The 21,699-nt window shown below is 41.3% G+C and overlaps 1 protein-coding gene and 1 long non-coding RNA gene across 2 annotated transcripts in view; both read left to right on the top strand.

Annotated features, from left to right (window-relative positions):
- Positions 1-9,055, top strand: part of LOC137260004 (uncharacterized) — a 62,748-nt gene extending 53,693 nt beyond the window's left edge. Inside the window, exon 3 of the long non-coding RNA XR_010954724.1 lies at positions 8,926-9,055. This is a non-coding gene — a long non-coding RNA (uncharacterized lncRNA). The remainder of the gene's footprint in view (positions 1-8,925) is intronic.
- The window catches only part of LOC137260443 (uncharacterized), a 217,999-nt gene that overhangs the window by 155,162 nt on the left and 41,138 nt on the right, over positions 1-21,699 (top strand). The window lies entirely within an intron of this gene.

Below are 21,699 nucleotides of genomic sequence, written 5' to 3'. Positions count from 1 at the left end.
TGCGCCTGAAAAAACCTCAGCAACCAGGGAGTTAACCCAGGTGACATATCCTCCCCTGAGATTGCAGATACTCCCTTACCCAAACATGTCATATTTCCTTGAGGTGAGCATGTTGTTTCTTGAGTTCAGCTGGTTATTTAGGATTTTCCCAATTTGACATGATATGGTTTCATAAATACACCATACATATACCATTTAGCTACCAAATGTCGTTGATCAGTTTTCTTTATTGTAGTGGATTATGCAACAGGGGTTGTATCTGATCGGTAGACAAGGGGAGATAATTTAAAACATTTGGTGGAAGAGTAAGCTCCCTTGGTGTGCTTTTTGTCTGGTTCAGCATAGTGAAACATCAGTGCCCAGTGGCCAAAAAGGACAGAAATTGAGTGACTGCATACTTGATTGCTGTATCATGAGGAAGCCATTTTATGAAAAGGACACCAAATATTTTGTGGAATAGTTAAATTGTTCATGATTATTAATGTGTTTGTTGAAGAAAATCTTCCGAGATGTCATATAGTGTAGAGAGAGCTACTTTTAGTAGATGAGGTAGCACTACAGTGTCACTCAGTTCAGTCAAGATATTTAATACCTATGTAAGTACATCAAAGTGGATCCTTTGCTCGGGTCTTTTCTTTATCTGTATGCCGGCATGTTGTGAGGATAATAACCCTGCAACAAGTTGAGTGTTTTCAGTGGTTGTCCGGACACCTGTGCTCTGAGTGTGTCTCAGACGAGAAGTGTGATCCCTGAGTAGTAATTGTACCAACAGCCAGTAAGATACAGATGCTGTTTAAGATGAGGGATGTCATTGTTTGAAACCAAACTTAGTCACTGACCTAAGAAAGTCTTTCATGGACTCTCTGAACGTTAATATTATGTCAGCAGGTCTGTCAGTGTTGCTCAAGCACAAACTGACCAAGCAAAACATTGTCTAGTATTCATTTGTAGCATTTAGATTTAGTTTATAAGTCAGGGTTCTTTGTCATAGCCTACATATTATTTATGTCTCCAAGGTAAGGCTGTATTATTGGGTTAAATGAACACCTCTGTCAAGCATTCTCTGACTGGAAGGGAGATAATCCAGTTCCTGAATCAGTTTGATGGTGATGTAAGAGGCAGGTGAAAGGGGGAAATGTGGAGATAACATAACTCTTGCTTGAGCTGTAGGGAATATTGAATTCATGTCGCAGGAATGAGCTGGAGTTCACTGACATATGAGTTCTTGTTGCTCAAACACTATCTGACCAAGGAGAACCGTCTTGGAATTATTTTACATCGTTTCAGGTAAAGTTTTAAGTCAGGGTCTTTGTCACAGCCTGAATATTATGAGTTAAAGACTTTGGCTCAATCCTCTCAAATACTACGGTTAACAAATCTGATGGCTTGCAGAGACTTCCTCCATTCTAAGCACTGCTTCTAGGTCAGTATTGGTTTGAAATTGAACTGAAACTGGTTGGCTTGACATGACATGACCTTACATGAACGTTACTACTTGCATACTCTCCCGTGTTACTCAATACCAGGTTTGAGCCTTGTCACCTGCATAGGGTTCAGTCATGTATCATCTATACTGTTTTTCTTCCTCAGACCTAGAACACGTTAGGGCTGGAACACGTTAAGCTATGGTTGGGTTACCCCTTTAAGGTCCTACAGTTAGGGTGCCATGCTCTTGGTGGGGAACCCCGTTAAAGGTCTGAGGGTTAGAATGCATTGCTGTGGGTTGGCAGTCCTTTAAAGATAAGAGATTTAGGACACCAAGCTGTAGGTGGGACACCCCTTTAATGACTTGTGTTAGGGTGCTATGTTTTGGGTGGAACTCCCCTTTCAGAGTCTTAGAGTTACGGTCCTGTGGTATGAGTGGGACACCCCTTTCAGTGTCTTAGGATTAAGGTGCCATGGTATAGGTGGGACCAGTGTTTGCAAAATTATTTTTTAAATTACCAGCTGGCGATAAGTGCCTGCAGGCTTCACACATTACTGGCCCTGAATGAAATCTGCATTTGGTTAAAGTCAACCCCACCCCCCTTCCCCCTACCCCCCTCCCCCAAAACAGAAACAAAACAGACTACATTATACAGTCTCATGCTGTTTCTACAAAATCAAGCTAAGCCTATGGCACAGAGGGGTTGATATTTGTTAGAGTGGTGTTGACATCCCAACGTCAAAGCACTGACATACCAGGAAGTGAAACTCTAAGTTATCGTAACATGATGGATGATTCCCAGACATTAGTAAAGAACACGTCCGGAAACATTCCAGTAGAAAGATGGTTCACACATAATTTACCCGCACATATTTGAAACTGCCGACCCCATACAATAACAACGGGCGAGGACCACCGGGCCGGCGGTTATTTCAAGTGCAGGGTAAGACATCCCTTTCAGAATCCTAGGGTTAGGTTGACATGCTATGGGTGGGACACCCCTTCCAGAGTGTTAGGGTTAGGGTGCCACGTTATGGACAGAACACCCCTTTCAGAGTCTTAGGGTTAGGGTGCCATGGTATGGGTAGGACACCCCTTTAATGTCCATGCGTTTGGATTCCATATTATGGGTGGGACACCCCTTTCAGAATGTTAGGGTGCTATGTTATGGGTGGGACACCCCTTTCAGAGAGTTGGGGTTAGAGTGCCATGGTATGAGTGGGACACCCCTTTCAGAGTCTTAATGTTATTGTCCTTTGGTACAGGTGGGATACCTCTTTCAGAGTGTTAGGTTTAGGGTGCTGTGTTAAGGGTGGAAATTTGATAGAACAGAAAGAGTGTGTTGTCCCTGCATCTGGGCAAATTCCCAGTACACAAACATAGGGTCAACTAACAAGCTGCTGCTGATCAAGGTAAAAATTAGAAGTTCCTGAATGGTATTTTCTGAAAAAAGAAAACACATTTAGTTACTGGCAATGAAAGAGCTGTCAGCCATAATGACTAAAAACAAAAACATTGGGTCCCAGTGGTTTTCAGTGAGCTTTGGGCTTGAGAAGTGGAACACTGGGAGGGGGGGCACCCCTCTGGTGTCATGTTATTGGTGGAACACTCCTTTCAGACTCTTAGGGTTATGTTGCCTTGTTGAGAGTGGATCCATGTTGTGTGTTGTGGAGGGGTACATCCTTTTCAGTGTGGTCGGTTCGCTCGTCAGTCTGGGATATTGATGGGATATTGCTGAAAGCGTCATAAAACTGAAACCACCCACTCCTGTTCCAGACGTAAATGTTGTCGAACTACGTTGGGGTGAATACAGCAAAGTCCTGGGATGGTCTGGGCAGCCATCACTACACTCTGAAACTTGTGACAAAGATGGGTCACCCTTATTCATCTGCCCTGTCTTGGCGTTGTTACATGTGGACGTCCAGAATGTGGTCGATTGATGATGTCATTTGTGTTCTGGTAGCATCTCACCAGGGCAGAAATGGCAGTTGAAAGGTGCAACCAGGGCATGCCTTGAGCCTTTCAAAGCAACAGTAGTGTATGGCATTCATTTGCTCTGTTTCTGTTTTCTGGCATGCACGTGCAACAATGTATTGCATGTCTCAAGGACGAAACCACTGATGTCATGGAATGTGGTACGTGCATGCATGTTTGATACATGTCACTAATCTCTGAGTTGAAATCCTTATGTGTCTATACAGGTTTGACACATTTAGATTTTAAATATTTGTATGCACAGTTTCTTTATGTGCCTGGTATATATTTGTATATTGAGGAGATGAGGCTTCTTGTCTAGTGCGACAAGGTTATTTTTGACCAGAGGTTGCACCGAGTGCAAGAAGGTCTTAATTCAATAAAGTTTGCCCTGATATACATGTGTATATTCAAGCAGCAGTTGTTGAGATGCCCTGTGATCATGAACATTGTGGATTTTTCTTCAGGTACACAAAGAAGAAAAATCCAATTATCCTGACATTTGTTATGCAAAAGCAAATGTGTCCAGTGATTGAGGGTCTCACTGTGTAGTCACGTAGTAGTGACATACACTCTGGAGCAAGTTATTGCTGTTACCAGATATGTAGGGATCAATCACTGTTGACATGCTATGTGATCTTGTTTCCATGGAGACAACATCATGTTGGCAAATATTAGTCAGGCTAGTACGAATATGACTGTGTTAAAGTTGTTGTCCACATCTGGCAAGTAACATTGGCTTGTAGACATCTCAACTTTTCTTAATGTGCCTGAAGTGTAAACATATTTGTGTAGGTACGGTCAACAGTGGACCTAACATTTGCAAGAGAAATCTGGAGCAAACCAACTTTGTACCAATGTAATGAATTGACAAGGACTTGGATCCAGGGATGGTGGCACAGTTGTTATATCCAGAACAATATCATTAAGATTGCTGAATGGCGGTTCTGTTTTTACAGCCGAGATAAGTGTCATATTATCACCTCTGAAACATTTAAGTAACCGCCTAAATACACACAGTTAGCCATATTTTCAGATTCACTCTCGTGTCTTTGTAGCAAATAAAAATAACGTCTACTTTTAGTTGAAATTATTAGTTATTTAATGTTCTTGCTACTAGCTAAGACAACATAGTTTTGGGTTTGTTTCCCTGCCATGTTGTAATTTCCAGTAACACAGGCTGATGCTGCAGCTAAAGCAGCACTCAACAGATCTGTGACACCAATTCTACTTCCCTTCACTCACAACAAACTGATCATCAGACCTTACCATTAATGCAGATGAAGTGGGACACTCCAGTGGATATGAATAGGTTAGCTACAATTAAACCATCTGGTGAATATATCTACTTGGGTTTTCAGTCCAGCTTTGAAGAAGTCATTATGCAACAGTCGTTTTTCTCATGCCAGATATACTCAAAATTCCTGTTGAAAGATGCGGTGTCTCCATTCTGTATCCCTTGTGACGAAAGTATCACAGTCAAGCCTCATAAGGGATAACGTTTAGTGTAGAAACAGTAAAGGGTATTTTCACCCATGTGAATTTCCATTTAATCATTGCTTTGAAAAGAAATATAATTGTTTCAATTTTTTTTTCATAAATATTTTATGTAAACAGATAAACAGCACAGTAGCCAGCACCTGAAGTAATAATGTAAATCCAGCTAGGGTCCATGCAGGAAGCACATGTACTGTAAGTCCCCTTGGTCCTTAGTTATGGTGATGTACCTTCAGTTGTTGATTGTCCATAGTTTATAATTTTCTGGTTGTTTTTAATATAGTTTGTCACCAGGTTTAAATATTCTTGCCAATATGACCAGAAATCTTAATTCACTCACTCACTCACATACTACTTTGATGATAATTGTTGAATAAAATACTGAAGATCCATCAGAAACATCTCTCCAGATATACAATGAATACTTAGAGTGTGTGTAATATCATGATTTCTACAATATCATGGTCGCCCTTCCTTTGATGATGGATGGATGCCACAGGATAGGTTATAAAACAAATAAAACTAAACTCACTCACTCACTCACTCACTCACTCACTCACCATTGTTAGACACCAACCATACCTGTACTGTGTTAAAGGACTCTACAGTTATACTGGTCAGTGCTGGACACCAGCCACCTCTGTACTGTACACAGACACAAAGGAAGGTAGGGTACACTGGTCAGTGTTGGACACCAACCACCCCTGTACTGTACACTGTCAGTCTTAATTAAAGGGAGGTAGGGTTCACTAGTCAGTGTTCAACACCAGCCACCCCTATTGTGCACCTCACGGGGACAGTCTTAAAGGAATAAACTGGTGGTGAGGACAATTGGAACTTCCAGTACTAAAAAATTCTACTCTTAGTACTTACAAATTCTACTTCCGGTGCTGAGAAGCTCCACTTCTGGTGCCACCAAATTCTACTTCCGGTGCTGAGAAGCTCCACTTCTGGTGCCAACAAATTCTACTTCCGGTGCTGAGAAGCTCCACTTCTGGTGCCAACAAATTCTACTTCCGGGTCTGACATAATTCTACTTCCGGTGCTGATAAATTTTACTTTCGGTGCCGACAAATTACACCACTGGTCACAACAAAATTTTACTTCTGGTACTCACAAATTCTACATCCTGTACACCAAGTACGAAGACTGTACAGACTGTACATGCAGTACTCACAGCCTGTACACCAAGTACTACCAGTTCCAACAGACTGTACATCCAGTACCGACATCCTGTACGTCCAGTAGTAACAGTGCCTGTATTTTCAACATGTCATGTCATATGTGTATGTCCAAACAACAATAGAACAGATTGTGGCAAAATGTAAACATGAACGGTCAAGAATGTTCCTGTCTGACTCTGTCAGAAGCTGGTAAGATCTGTACAGTAACTGGTACAACCGTAAAACAAGCTACTTGTGAGCAACCGTGCATGTAGATCGATGCCAAACAGTCGCATCCAAGTATGTAGATATATGTCAAACAGTCAGCTTTACAAGTAATAGTATAGGTGCAATACAAGCAACGACGTTTCCACTAGACACTAGGTTCTTTAATTGTCAAATAAGGCTGGGAATTTCTTCATGAGATTTCTATTTTTACATGGCTGCTCTGAAATTTAAGACCGATTTCCCGCTAAACCTTTCATCTGACACATAAAGTGATATGAATACACAGCTTAGATTGTCAAATTGTAAATAATGTTTAGCTTATGAAAGATCTCCGGAAAAGCTGTACCTTCTTTGATCACGTGGCGTGTGTGTATGCGTACCTGTGTTCCATTTGATTGATTAGATTGTAAAATAAACTGCATGACATAATTATGAACTTGCCAGTGGACGAGATCATTTTAAGGGTAACAGTGGTTGCTTGTATTCCTAGAAATTTTCTATTGTTGGGCCTTCATTCTTCAATTGTTAGTTGCTTTTGTGTTCTCTGATTTTAAGTTTCACGGTGTTCATCTTGGCACAATAATATGCAGAGACCAAGAGTTCTCAGACATGCCACACTAAGCTCGGAGGTGACAACAGTCTCCCAGCTGAAGGTCTGCCGCCAGAACTCATGTGTTCGAGGCGTGACGTCATATCTGGCGATGATGACGTCATGACTCTGTCCCCGTCTCGGCTGTGTCCGGACATTGGACTGTGTACTTGAACCCAGTTATTGTTGACTTCCGGAGGCCGACTGACTTGTTTACAAACAATAGATACGAATGGCTTTGGTCTGAAAGTCCTGTTGTTCTTTTCCATACCCAAATTAATCCTCGATGTACTGCCATAATTATTATAGTATATTATGTTTAAGACTCTATATTTCTACAGAAATACCCTGAATGCATCAACAACACATACCTAATTCATTTACGCACACATAAAATATTATTTGCCAAGTCACTTGACCGTTGTAGTGTCAAAGGTAAATTGATTGACGTTTCAGAATTTATAATTACAGTCTGTCAACAACAAAAGAATTTATCAATGTTTCACAGTGATGGTTTGTTTGCGTATTTGTTGTGTCGGATTCAACCACGGTAACCCCGGTGAGGTAAGTGAGTGAGTGAGTGAGTGAGTGAGTGAAAAATATGGTATTCAGTGCCAGACCAGACAATCCAGGCGACCTGCTGTATGCCATTGCAGTTACCATTATATATGTGTCCAAAGTTTGTTTTTCGGGTAGTAATGCATGACACAGAAGCATACACATGGCACAATACACGTTTTCAAAAAGAAGAAAAATGTTTTGCTTGAGTGTCAAAAATTGTACATATTCATAGTACGTTGTCCGGTCAGAAATGGCCTACGAGACACTGAATTACAATAGAAAAGACTATTTGAGAGCGCTAAAATATAATTAAAATGTATCACATAATCATAAGAGAGGTGTAAGCACAATACTCACGGATCTTTCTTTAAATTACTACATTATAAGAGGGGTTTTTTTTCTGCGCCTAAACATAGCGCTCACTGTAGCGACAAGTGGTGTGGAGAGCTGAGGATACTTCCTAAGAGATGGTTTGATCTGTGGAGGACTGATTAAAGAATTGTGAGTAAATAGCATTGGCTTTGGGCCACAACGTAGAGATCGGATATCTAAATAAAATGGACATGAGGTTCGAAAATGTGTCATCTTCAACTTCAGAGTAGTTGCAGTGTTTACCAACTTCTACCCCTGAAAGGAGAGAGACACATCTCCCTTCCCTGAGAGCGGTCAGAGACTGAAGGAAACATAAGGAGAAGCTGCCAGAGTATTTTTGAATATTGTAAATGTTCTCAGTTTGTTACCTTTGGCCTGTCTATTATAATTCAATAAACCTCGATACCAGAAACTTATCTCTAATTACGAGAAAATCCCTCAGAGTAAGTGGAAAAACATCATCAGAAATTAATCTGCCTGAGGAAATTTAAGACCATGTTATCCCAGCATTTTCTTAACCTCAGGGACCAAGTTTGAATGCAGCTAGTCAATCTTGATACTTCATTCATATTTAATTTTCTCCAAAAATAGTTTCTATTTATTGTTTTGAAATACAGGAGAGCCACCCCATTTCACCCGTAACTGCAAGATTTGCTGACTTATGACCAACACCAAGAAACCGACAAAGACCTAAACGATCTTACAATCCTTCCATCTTGCATATTTTAGGATAATTGTATTAATTATCTGTCTGATTATCTCAAATATGCCCAGCTCACATGACGTCATCGGTCTGTCGGTGACAATATACACTCCTCAACAGTGGTCAGTACGTCCAGCACCAACTTGTTTGTTTTGACAGTGTTCCATGAAGTAACGCAACATTGTTACACAGTTATTGTCGCAAACAGGAAGCGTTACTTACGGTGAAATCCAGTTCTGGAGTATGACAACTTTTCTTCAGCAAACCTAACGCATATCTTTACAAGAAATAAATAAACAATTCAGATGTTCAGAATAAAATACAGGTTTGTTGTAACCTACATTTTTAATAGATTATATTAGCCAGATTACAAAAATAGTAAAATTTGTAATTTGATTTTGTTTAATTTCAGAGGGAGATGCTGACGAAAGAGAAAATATTGTCAGCTCGGATAATGCTTCTCGATTCTGCATATCCTTACTTGAACAGCCGCATCCATGTGTGTATTTAAAGATGAAAAGAATAAAGTTGATTTTAAATTCTGTACAAGCTTTTGTTCTTTGTGGAGTACTGTGTGATTTTGTGTCTGGTTTGTAACACCACATTCAACAATATTCCAGCTGTATGACTGTGGTCTGTGACAGTCCAAGTGCGTTAGGTGCAGGAGCCTTACCACACGATCCCGTTAGTCATCTTGTTTCCTGAAAATCCAATTGCAACCCACGTCTTCACGGGTAGCCTGTAGACCAGCCATAACACGATGGTTACAAATTATATCCGCTAGGGTGCAGCAGTTGCTCTCCTGTGGACCATGGAAGATCAGCTGGACACGCCCTGCTATCTGGGTAATCCCAGACCCTTTGGTGAACATAGAATATTTTCTTCAGTTTCCAAATCGAACTGTTTGTACCACGCTGACACTATGCAAACACATACAAAGTGTAATATTCATATGCACTCGTAATCAGGGGAATCGGGGTTAAACACTATTGACTCCACTGCCGTAACCTGTACTGTTCTGACTTCGGCTTTGATAACATCTAGCGTATGGATCAGTGGGACTTGTTCATACAACGATTCCTGTGCTGCTCAAACAATCATTCAGTTGTATTTCAGTGGGTGTGTGAAGACAACTGAATGGCTAATGTCGAATGCAGGCAGTGTCTGAAATTATCGTTATCTCACCCACATTGCCGTTTTCAGTCCTGCAGACCTTCAGTGGCACTTCAGTACCTTGCCATACCAACTGGGTACAAGTATGTACAGTGGTGAGTTTAGAGTACAAAGGCTATGTCGTCAGAACCGCCAGGTATATGACGTAACGACGACAGCCCAGCGATGGCCCGGCGATGGTCAGGCCCGGCGACCAACCTCGCAGCGTGTCGGCTGTAGAAAGAAGGACATTTGAGTCCTTCACGGCGCGCGCCTTGTGCCGTTTTTGTACTTTCATCTTAATATTCGAGTTCCATATGGTGACATACTGTAATTCATCTGCTATACGTATTTTTATATTGCAGTATGTGTCTTTAAGTCAGAACAAAATACCTTGTAATAATTACGTGTTCGTTCAGAAAACATCTGATTGCTGTTATTGTAAAGCTTCCTTTACCCTTGTATAAAAACCATGGTCATTCTGATATTATGTCAAACTTACGAAATGTAAGAACTTATGAAAATGTATTGTTTATCTACAGCCGCAAGAATTTATTAGTCCATATAGATCTAGAGCACAAAGCTGCAGCGGTAATGACACAGAATTCACAATTTATCGTGGCCTCGGTGTCAGTGTTAGTTGCGTCCTCTGAATGGCTACAGGTTCCGATTATCACAAAAACACAGGCGAGAATACTTGAAACAGATAGCTATTAAACCTGACAACATCGTTACACTTAACAGTAAAAAGCAACTGAAGCGATATGCCCTGTGGTCAATGTAATCTGAAGCAGAAGCACAATTTTGCACGAATGTGTGTTTTAATGTTTCGAAAAGATCGCATATCTTGTCTTCCAAAGAATGACGATAAGTCGATGGAACAATCGTCCGTAATTTAATGGCTAATCATATATTTATCAGTTATTCTTGTGAGAATAATCGTAAAAGTTATCTTTGCTCTCTGTAAGTGTGAATATGATTCCCAATCACTGGTCTCTGTATTACTCTCTGGTTCATCTGAGAGACAAAACTGAAATTAGATGGGATGTGGTGTAGCAGTGCGGTAATGCCCGGCACTCCCACTTATAGCGGTATATACTCTGGGAAACAATTTAAGCAACTTAACATTGACTTGTACTGGTGCTATGCACTGGAATGCATATTTGAAAAGAAAATATGTTCAATAAATATAATAGTTGTTTTTGTGGGCACCAGTTTACAACACTACAAACATGTTAGGAATCTTTTCGCAGATTCATTTCTTACTTTCGTCTGCATTAAATGAACATAACGTTTAATATTGTTTATACAAAAACTTCCCAGCCACTGAGTGCTTTTGAATCACCGAGTGCGGGGGGAGTGGTTGATTAACAGACATAAAACGTCACGAGAAGTGGACAATGTGTCTGTACAGGTTAAGTGAAATTCGTGCATACAACACGCCGCTGTTTGCCGTCTCAGGACCAAGGCCAGCGAGTTCAAGTACAGAGGTAGTGACGTCATCATCGCCCGTTCTGACGTCACAGGTTTCCAGACGTCTGCTGTCCGTCCGAGCTGTCATGAAGAAGGCTTGACCATAAGTTTGTTTCTCGAAATATTGAAATGACCAAAATATTCTCTCGGTTCTCGTGTTAAAGAAGGAAGGAAGGAAGAGAGGAAAGAGCGATGGATATACACTAGCATTTCAGCAGCAGTGTCCTATTTTTCATTGTATGTGGGAAAACCAAGTTCTAGGCATAGTCAGCTTCTTTATTGTAAAGAATGAATATATTGATACAAGGTGTACGTTCATAAGATATCACTCAATGATTAAATGATTACTGAAAACATGAATTAAAAAATACAAAAAGACAACTAATACTCAAAGACTATACGTGTGCTGGAACATTCTACGGCAGCATAGGACGTCATGTTGCATTGCTCGTGTAAGCAGCGAGCTAATTTGTGAGGGCTGGGCGATATCAGGCGATCAGATCACTGTGTTGCACGGTACCAAAACTACCCGCCACCGCCACCCCCACCCCCACCCCATCACTTCTCCCCCGGGTATATCGTATCTTGCCTTTCATACTTTAGGTTTAGGTTTGTCATTCATTCGTGGACGCGTACGCGTAAATGTTGCAATGGTAAAGCTTTGGGTGTGAACATCCTCAAAGCAATTCTGTTGACAACATTGTTAAGGCCAGTTCTGGCGTTCCCCGCCGTGATTCTGATTTTGGAATATTACCAAAGATACGTGCTGTACCTTCACAAAATCCCCCCAGTTTTCAAACCATTCACCGCCCCAGTGCCACTATGCAATGTGACCTCTGCGGCCACAACCAGCAGCAACATTCTCCCAGAAATTCTGCAGGGCAGGGCAGGGCAGGGCAGGGCAGAGGCACAACAAATGATAATCGTTTCCAGCACAAATTTAAGCATGACTAGGCAAACTGTGCACTCTTTGTGACGCTGAGTGACGTACATGGACGTGTGTGGAACTGCCATCCTGAGTGTGTGAGTGAGTGAGTGAGTGAGTGAGTGAGTGAGTTTAGTTTTACGCCGCACTCAGCAATATTCAGCTGTATGGCGGCGGTCTGTAAATATTCGAATCTGGACCAGACGATCCAGTGTTCAACAACATGAGCATCGGTCTGCGCAACTGGGAACCGATGGCATGTGTCAATGTCAAGCAAGTCAGCTAGACCACCTGACCACCCGATCCCGTTAGTCGCCTCTTACGTCAATCATAGTCGCCTATAATAGCAAGCATGGGTTGCCAAAGGCCTATTCTACCCCGGGACCCCTGGGTTCAAAATGCTCAAGGCATGTTCTTGGAAATATTGCTTTATAGACATTCTAATCCACGGGGAAAAATAATTCATACCTTGCTATAGACAAGGTCATCACTACAGTTGTGCCGTGAAATATCATCTCGCGCATTTGTCCTCGAACGACTGTTTTTCAGATATTTGTAGGCCGCTTCATGTAGTTAGCATTGCTTCAATAAGACGGAGGATTCAGAGGAGGGAATTAGAGACCCAATCAGTCAGGTTCGGATTTGCCGACCACCCACTATTTAGACCAAAAGGGAAGGATAGCACATGAAACAATCCTCCCAATGTCAGTCGCAATTTCAGTTGATTAACCACGCTCGAATGACTATAGTAACATTTCCCAACTTGTCGCACAGTGTACAACACTATACAACACTACACAACAAACAGCCGTACTGCCTATCTGCCCACGAGATATGTGTGGTTATTCAACCCTTCCATTGATACAGTGTCGGGAGACCTACAACAGTGTTTGACTTCACTAAGCATCCTTATGGGCAGATCAAATGAAAAAATCTATTTAAAACAACAAACAAAATGCACCAATATTTTATTTCCATTGGACTTCTCTTTGTATCAGTGTGATAGGCACACGGATATCCTTCAAGCTATTTCACGTGTCGCGGGGGTACAGAACGCATTTAGCCTGCCTGTCTGCCTGTCTGCCTGCCTGCCTGCCTGCCGCCCGTTCCTCCGCCCGCCCGCCATGCGATTTGAATGTTTTCCTCTCTCTTCCATTCATACAATGTAGAAAGAGGGTGTTGGAATGTTGCACTGTGCACTGGTTGCTGTTTCATGTTGCACTCAGCACCTTTCCAGCTGTATGGGAACTGTCTGTAAATATTTGAATCTGTACCAGGCAAGCCAGTGATCAATAGCATGAACATATATCTTTGCAAGAGGGATAAGACGACAACGACAGGAGCGAACCTGACCACCCTGATTGTCGTTCTAATGAAAGCATAATTTGCTCGTGGCGTGGCGTGGCGTGGCGTGGCGTGGCGTGGCGTGGCGTGGCGTGGCGTGGCGTGGCGTGGCGTGGCCAGAGCAGATTGTGAGACTTGCGGCTTGGGGTCCGATATTTTGTACTAATTTCCTCTCTTTTTTTACTACCTGTACTCAAGACTATACTCAGGAAGATGACCGTCAAGTGGGGGAAAATGTCAACAGGCTTTGTTTAGTGAATTCATGTATGATTGTGTGGCCGTATCCGGGGAAGGGGAGAGGAAGAGGGATTGAGGGTGTTAACGGTGTGTGGAAGGTGCAATGGAAGTTATTCCTTTGCCACACCTCATTCTCGGCCTAAGACCTGAAGCAGACGCCATTTGGTCCCGAAAACGGCAGTTTTTCCGATATTTGCCGGGCGCTTCGATCAGTCACTTGTCAGTGAGTGATGACAAGTGATGACAACATGCCAGCTTGCGACCAGCGTAGATTTCCAGGGGGTCTTCGTGGCCTTGAGTCTCACCGGACATCGTGCATCTGAAGTTTAGTGACAGTAGCCATAAGGCGTCTTGCTTATTGGACAGTAGCCGTGACACACTGTCTCAAAGTGTCGTTTTGAAAGAACGACTGTCATGGTACCCGTCACTGGGGTATCGTTTTTTTCTTCCAAATACATACGTGCCGGGTAGATGTTTGATGTATCCCCTGGTCTACATCGAAGGGAAGCTGTCTTAACGATTACTTGACAGTGCCACCCAGTGGAGGTGCTGACATACTGCTGAGTGCGAGTGAACAACAACGACGATGACGACGACCACGACAAGAACAACAACAACAACAACAACAACAACAACAACAATACAGTCTCTCATGCACGCAGATTTCATGGTATATATCACACTTCAGCCTCCACCTCCAGAGACAAAGACTTTGTCATGACTGTCTGTAACAATCTGTAGCAGTGATGGGTATAATGACTCTGATAATGTATGTATATCTTTACACTAAACATGAATGGTAATGATGGTGTCTGTAGTAGGGGGAAATGTTGGCGATTCATGCTCATTGTTCACTGGATGGATTTTCCTGTCTGACGGAAAGACCTGTGCTCCCTTCACTTGGCTAAAGTGATGGTAGTGTATACATACGATTTACAGATAAGGCTTTGTTGTTGTATATTGGTTGGCGTGCGTGCGTGGGTGCGTGCTAGCGTGCAAGCGGGAGAGAGAGAGAGAGAGAGAGAGAGAGAGAGAGAGAGAGTGTGAGTGAGTGAGTGAGTGAGTGAGTGAGTGAGTGAGTGAGAGAGAGTATTCGTAAACGAGATGGCTTTACCCCTCGTTTTAGCAACATATACGGACATGTCATGAATATACACAACTTTTCATGGAGCTTGCTTGTTTTGTACTTTGTAAAGAAATCCCGTTGAAACCTTACTACTCATCCAAGAAACATTGCAACAGACACAATCAATCATTCAGTCCTTAATACACGGCGATGGGGGTTATATAGTATCCAAATTAGAACTCGACATGTGTCCACTACAGACTACCCATTTCTTCCTGAACATGGCTGTGTGCAGTAACAGGAGGGCGGAAGTCTGTTCGTTGACACATAATATATGGGCCGTTTGTCCTTGGTCTGAGCAACGGTTTGCTGGGAGTACCACAAACCCACTCCTACCCCTACCCCGTAGCCACATGTTAAGCCCGTAGCCACGTGTCCACGTGTTCAGAAAAAAAAAACAAAGAAAAAAACCCACACATTTGAACTCAAAACATACCAATGCGGTTTATTGTATTATTTTGGCAGACAGCATAATCGTAGCACTGGGTGTAACGCAAAGTCAGTTCCCTTTCAAAATGTTTAGGGTGTTATTGCTATTGAAATATGACACATCCCCAGTTGATATGTTTCGTTGTGGCCATCATAAAGTGGAACACTGCTAGGTTAAACTACAAACCTGCTTCAAAAGGAGCTCAAGGGTTAAAGGGTTAATATATCCCACATTTGGCATGAAATGTTTCTTTGGGTGTTGGTTCAGATGAATAATTACTGTGAATGTATGTCTTAAAAGCCACTTTTTTTCAACTTCAGAACATCAGATGAACTCCACAGTTTGTTGGAGATCCCAGAGTCAAGGTGTAAAGGGCCCAGTCCTCAGCGCTAACACTGGTCACCTCACCAGTTATTGTATGGATGGTCAATGTCGGAGGTAGGTCATGTGATCGTCCCATAGATGATTGGCTCACATTGTTGCCCAGGGGAGTCGTGAAAAAAGGAATGCTTTCTTTCCTCATTTCTGCTTTGTTTGAATACTCACATGGGTCCTAACACCTGCTTTTAGATATTTGTGTTGTCTACAAAGCTTCGTGAAGGTCACGAAATTTCCATATTTGCTGACACGTGCCCATTATTTAGGGCAAGGGTTTTTTTTCTTCTACATATGTATGTAGGAAGTAATGTCTACCACATGTTTATGTGACGAATAAGACCAGTAGATATTTCCCGTGTGTACACTCTACTTCATTCGGTGATTACAAATTTCCTAGTTTTTCTATTTCACCATGACCCTAGCTGGAAATAGCCGACTATTCTTCAAATGACTTCTTTACTGTGGTCTATGACTAGTTTAGAGTCATGAAGATAGGATGGGTGCTTTGCCAACCAACTCTCTCACGTCATGTCATGTCATGTCATGTCATGGCATGTCATGTCATGTCATGGCATGTCATGTCAACAACTGTCCCTACTTCACATTGCTGCCAGGATACTCTGTAACACTGTCTTTGGCTGATATGAGTTCCATCATGAGGATAAACACTGCGACGGGCTATACATCCTGAATGGTTTTGTCTGGACTTGAGACTAGGCTCCAGGTACAGACTGCCAACGTTTAACTTGTGCAACTAACTTTTGGAAATTGTTTCTGTTTTCATTTGCTATGCTATGATTACTAAAGATGCTGACAGTAATTTTTTAAGTGAAGTTAACAAATTTGTCCTGTGCAATTCCTATTGTCAAGAAAACATTTAAAGCTTCTGTTGGCGGTGCCTTAATGATGGTAAATATTAAGCCTCTGGTTGTAATTATTCTGTTTCAGTTTTATCTAGTAAGTAGCTGACTTTGTATAGATGCTTGATATATTATTGCAGTATGTTCCTAAGCACTGTTCTTTGTTGATGTTCCCCAAGCAACTACCAGCATGTGTGTGCAACTAACAGCATGTGTATGTTTCTAGGACGACAAGGAAAGGTGAACATGAAGAAACCTACATTTATCTGTTGGTTTCTGAGACTCCATGTTTGTCATGTCTGGTCAGGGCTGATTTGTATGAACTTTATTCTGTTACATGACATTCTAACTCGTGCACTTTCTGCAAATCATTCAAAAGTTTGGTGAAGACAAACAGATTTTTGGAGCTAATTGTTGCTGAATGTAGCATTGTTCTTGAAAGGATACAGTACTTTCCACGATCGTTTTTGCTGAAGTTACTTCCGTTTGTCTCTGACCATTTTGTTCAATGTGAGTTTATTGCTTTCTCTCGGTGCCTCAGTTGCAGGTTCGAGGAGGCATGGATGAGATGATGCCATTTCTACTGCCCTTGAAGCGGGGAGGCAGTGAAGGAACAGACTATGTCCAAAAGTACTTGAGGATGAAATTTATTTTTTCATACTTGCCCTCAATATCCTGATCTTCGATAGGAAAGGTTGAATATTACCCATTAATAAGTACTCCAATACCTGATGCAAGGGAGATAACTCCATCATATTTCAACATCTTGTCTACCTACAGCTGTTATGGTTCACTGGTTAGACTTATAACAACTACAACATATTGTGCTTATTGGTCACTACATACATATATAATTTGTCATAACTCATTATGAATTTTGCTTCAAAACTGTTATACATCAAGCTCCTTTTCATCAAATTTTGCATCAAATTGTTATACATTGTTGCAACTATTCTATTGCAAGGGAATTAATTCTATCAACTTTTGTAATATCTTCTGTCAACTTAATAATTATCATTATTCAGTCGTACAATTTATCGGCTTGTGTAATTATGCCATTCACGCTCTTACCTAAAAGCACCAAAACAATACTGCTTGTACTCTGGGCCTAAGGCCACTACTACCGAAATAAATGGAACATGAACTTGTCCAAGTGATTGATGTGATGTAGACACACAAGAGAGCTGTATGTTAACTGCTAAGGGAGACAACTCACACTTTTACGAACGCTTCATCTACTTTTGTTTTTGGGAAAACTTCATCCTTTTAATTGTTCATGATGGACAATGTGACTCGAATCTGAATGTATCTGCACTTGAATACGAACTGCATTTTTTTACTTTTTGTCGCTGTATAACAAGTTGATATGTATAACAAGTTGAGAAACAAGTTTGACCAAGAGTTCGTACAAGTTTGGCTCGTAATACTATGTTAGACATTTTAGCACTGTATGTTCTAAGTGCACACAAATCACACAGCTGTCTGTGCACAGCTAAGGGAGACAACTCACCATTATCATATATGATAATGATATTCTTTCTGACTTGCACATATGTGTACTATATGTATGCATGTGCTCTGGAGGCGTGTGCAACTGAGTAAAGAATGTTGAATCTTGAACATCTACAGTGTCTACAACCTGTCAACAGTTCTCATGACCTATCAGAACAGTGGGCTCTGAACAGTGGTGATATTCATGAACAGATGGTGTGCCTGAAAATACACGCTTAGTACTGTGTTCGATGCAGTCACAAGCGTATATATTGGTTCTCTTATACAGCGTACAGGTGCTTTCCTAGGCGTGGTTGTATCCCCCGGGACTCCTGCCTCCTCCACGCATTGAAACCAAAAGCGAACAGACAAACACAATGTCAGTTCTGAGGATACAAACAAGGTGTTGTTTCTGCTGAAGTGTCAAAAAATGCTAAACACGATCATCTTGCTAACGGTTGTGTAAATATATGTCGTATGTGATAACATTAAGGCACGCAGTTTGATTTACGCGTATATTCACTTCAATAAGTGAATCAACGCAAGGAACGTTAGGTATAAGGGGAGTTAACTCTGTTTGCGTTGAGCCGCTTGGGCTATAATATAATAGGAGATAATGAGTACATGGCGATTTAAAGCATGTACGGGTAAAGCTAGGAATTATTTTGTAGTGGATGCTTTGAGTCAGTCGAAGTGAAATGAGTCATATCCCTGCGCAGATTCCAATCTCCAAACGCTAATACAAAATACTGAATCCGTGATGATTCCGATTAGAACTGGTCTTTACCAACCCATACTCATTTTGCTGGTCACTGGATTGTCTGGTCCAGACTCGATTATTTACAGACCGTCGCCATATCGCTGGAATATTGCTGAGTGTGGCGTAAAACTAAACTCACTCACTCATTGTGGCCTTTTATGGTTAAAATGTTTGCAGCTTTCCTGCTAGTTTTAAAATATCCAGCTGTGATCGTCTAGTTGTTTTACTGTCCTTCGCTGAAACGTTTTTACACTTTACCTTAATTATTATTAATATATAAATTGATATAGTCACGATATGGCTAAAGTACTGCTCACTCACTCACTCACTCACTCACTCACTCACTCACTCACTCAAAATGGTCAGTTTTAGTTCGACTACATGGTACCATTGGACCATGCCAAGGAAAAGTTGCATCTCAAAAGTATTCGTTATAGTATAACCATGCCATTCCCGTACAATCTGTGGTGCCTGGATAAAGGGTATTCATTTCAGATAAGTCAGTAGTTTGTTGCCAATGCGATTTCTGCTTTGTGACAATTCTGTCTTTCCTTTGTCCAGTCTGGACAGGTGGTAGCTTGAAGGTACCAAGTATTTCTTTCGTTTTCGTTTTCAATTGTATTAAAACCATGTTCTTACTATATATTGCGTTGCCCCGTTCTTGACTTAGTGCTCGGTGCCAGTTGCAAAACCTTATTATTCTCGACACAACTGCAATCATAACGTATTTTTGTTACATATGGCGCCATATAATCGATACACTGACGGGTGCCTTCACATGCTGTGTCTGACAATCAGAATTGAGAAACATGACATTTCTGATGACGTTCAGTTTTCATTGAGACCATGTTAGGAGTGGAGAGGGAGGAGAGATTCGCAGAGCAGTTATCGTTACATGTGGCATTTTGTAAAATTACAAAGAAATACTTAGGGGGATATAATGCCATTCTATCGATTTCCAGTCAAGGAATCAACGATTATGAAAAAAAGACTAGGGGACTAGGGGTAAACATTATTCGTGATAGGCAAGGTTCATTGTACGCATTTCGACTAATATTTTACTGCAAGCAGCCGAAACTAAAGAATTATCTACTTATAGTTACTGTTATTGATATGTTGCTTCACTAAATGATCATCTACACTGTAATTTTCCATCACTGATGGTATATATGTTAGAGAAAGCACTTCTCGTCGGGAAACCCCTCCCCTTCCGGTTTTACATTGTCCACCAAAAGCCCGGAGGCATGTTTTCTCATATATATGGCGTGTTTTCTCACGAATTTGATTTGGGATTTGGAAATTTGGTCTTGGCTTTGTTGTTCATCGAAAAACGTTTCAGATTCCGAAATATAGTATGTTATGGACTTTGTCTAGAGGCCAAGAAGGTGGTGGCCCATGAGCCAATTCTTCTGCTGGAGTATATAATCTGACTATCCTTGGTCCTTGGTGCTTGGTGATACTCCGTGGTGGGTGGGGAGCTCGGATGATGAACCATGTTACACTGACCATGGCTTATGAAATTTGCTTACGTCTAGGGCGCTGCTTGTTGAGAGCGGAAAAAATAGCAAGCAGCCAATATGATGAGTATTGAACCTTTTGTGGTCATTCCGGTCACGTTTTCTGCTCACAAAACACTGAACACAAGCAAAGGTATCGTTAGAGATCGTGATCGACTGTTTGCTGATATGTTGGAACTTGACATAGTGTCAGATCAGGGTGTACATTATGTAAAGTGCTTTCCAACCCGAGAAAACAATTAAACTTTCCAAACAAATACCTGTCTGTTTTCTTTTGTTATCTTCAAATGGTCCCGGATCACTAAAGACAGGTTACTGTAACATGCAGGTTAAAAAAATAACAAAATGACTCTAAAATAAGAAAATCATCCACAAGCTGCCAAACTACCTTGACTTGGGTCAATTGCGATTCTCCACAGCTTTTGTATGCTGCTATATCATATCAATTCCTGGTTCATCAAAGTCTCCTGGTAGTCAACAAAGAAGAACCCCAAAAGTATTACAAAATAGAATTCAGTTCTTCAACAAACATGGATCTCCTGAAGTGAGTGAGTGAGTGAGTTTTACGCTGCTTTTAGAAATATTCCAGCAGTATCACGGCGGAGGACACAGGAGGTGGACTTCACACATTATACTCATGTGGGGAATCGAACCAGGGCCATCGAGCGAACGCTTTAACCACAAGGCTGTCCCACCTCCCCTCATCAGGATAGACAAATAAGTCACTGTTAATACTGACGTCTCAGAACTGTTAGTTAGTTTACCTTATATGTAAGACCTATTATCCTTAGAAAGTTGGACAGTTTACTTGACGTCCCCAAACTGTTATCATTAATTTAGTAACAGTTAGTTTACCTGACGTTTAAGAACTGTTATCATTAGACAGCTAGACAGTTTACTTGACGTCTCAAACCTGTTATCATTAGACATTCTGACAGTTTACCTGACGTCTCAGAACTCGTACTTTTGTAGTTAGATAGTGTACCTGACGCCTGAGAACTGTTTTTATTATCCATTTAGTCAGTTTAGACATGTCAATCAACTTCAGTTAAGTATCAATATCAAGACTGACATGTTTGTAATTTTTCATTTCAACGTCAAGATCTGCATGTCAGTCTTAGTGCTAAAGTGACAAAATTCTACAACGCATAAAGACGCCTGATATAATTCGGTCTGTCAAGGTCGAAGCTCAAGGTGAAAGAAACCCACAATTTCCAAACACAAATTTATTACGTAGCTTGGCGCATCTGATCTTAAAAACAGATTATAAAAACAGAACGAATGCGCAATAACATGTTCTTACAACAGGTAACTTGGCACGGTGTAGTTCCTGCTGCTAATGTAAGACTACAGCACAGTCTTTGAGGCACCCAGTCTGGTGTTTTCATTTCTCTGTAGAAAACGGAAATTCCAAAGTCAGTGAGAATTGTTGAGCATTGTGATTGGGTGATGTTGTATCAAGCAATATCATTGTGCTTTTGATTTGTGACGAC

The sequence above is a fragment of the Haliotis asinina genome, chromosome 13 (assembly GCF_037392515.1).
Source record: "Haliotis asinina isolate JCU_RB_2024 chromosome 13, JCU_Hal_asi_v2, whole genome shotgun sequence".
NCBI classification, from domain to species: Eukaryota; Metazoa; Mollusca; class Gastropoda; order Lepetellida; family Haliotidae; genus Haliotis; species Haliotis asinina.
The sequence above is the reverse complement of the archived record's forward strand: the minus strand, read 5'-3'. Positions and strand labels throughout refer to the sequence as shown.